This window comes from Sinocyclocheilus rhinocerous, unplaced genomic scaffold (genome assembly GCF_001515625.1).
Source record: "Sinocyclocheilus rhinocerous isolate Xijiao unplaced genomic scaffold, SAMN03320098_v1.1 scaffold36986, whole genome shotgun sequence".
In the NCBI taxonomy this organism is placed as follows: Eukaryota; Metazoa; Chordata; class Actinopteri; order Cypriniformes; family Cyprinidae; genus Sinocyclocheilus; species Sinocyclocheilus rhinocerous.
The window spans coordinates 19,491-20,446 of record NW_015647429.1 but is presented as its reverse complement, the minus strand read 5'-3'; the positions used below and the strand labels follow the sequence as shown (position 1 = coordinate 20,446).

At 29.9% G+C, this 956-nt stretch overlaps 1 long non-coding RNA gene across 1 annotated transcript; it reads left to right on the top strand.

Moving 5' to 3' along the window:
* The first annotated feature begins 537 nt into the window (after nt 1–537).
* Nucleotides 538–933, top strand: LOC107709046 (uncharacterized). Its single transcript, XR_001636433.1, has 2 exons — nt 538–682; nt 862–933. It is a non-coding gene; the product is annotated as an uncharacterized LOC107709046 (long non-coding RNA).
* Nucleotides 934–956: the final 23 nt, after the last annotated feature.

Genomic DNA, 956 nt, shown 5'->3' with positions numbered 1-956 from the left:
CATAAAAGTAAAAAAAAAAAAAAAATTAGAAATAGAAAGACTGAAATAGTAATTTCTTATAAAACACACCAACAATCTTTGTTTTAGTTACAACTTTGATTTTTTTTTTCATCCTTGTGCAAGAGACACTCATTCTAAAATTTAACAGGCATCTATGTGGTTTATTTTTTATACTGTGAAAAATTAATACTATAAATATACTCTAAATATTATTGGAAAATATTTAGTTTCTGTTAAGTTACATTATTACATTGTTTCTCCAGATTTATTATTTATACATTTAGTCATTCATGTTTATTATTTTATTTTGTTGATATGTTATTTGTTTGTTTTAAATTAAATGTATTTATTTTAATTAAATTATTTATTTAAATATTTTATTCATTTTAATCATATTTGTATTATTTATTTATACATTTACTTATTCATTTGATTCAAATTTTCATTTATTTGTTTGTTGTAAATAATTCTTTATTTATTTATTTTAATCAATCAATTTATTTATGTATTTGAAACATTTTTGTGTGTGTTTCAGGGTCCGTTAATGGTGACAGAGGCCCTGAAGCCGTACTCTAAAGGCGGACCTCGTGTCTGGTTTGTGTCTAACATCGATGGAACGCACGTCGCTAAGACTCTGGCTGAACTCAACGCTGAGACCACACTCTTCATCATCGCATCGAAGGTCTGAGCAGGACGCAGCTTTCAGAGACTGAACAGATTATACAGCATTAGCAGAGACAAAAATATCACATTTAGATTTTACTATGACTCTTTATAAGTTCACTTGATAATATGTATCACAGTGAGATTTCTGTAAAAAAAAATAGTTGCACTGATAACGTTGTGAAATCGTTTGTTCAGACATTCACGACCCAGGAAACCATCACAAACGCTGAATCAGCGAAGGAGTGGTTCCTGCAGGCCGCCAAAGACGTGAGTCTCGCCTCCTGCAGCGA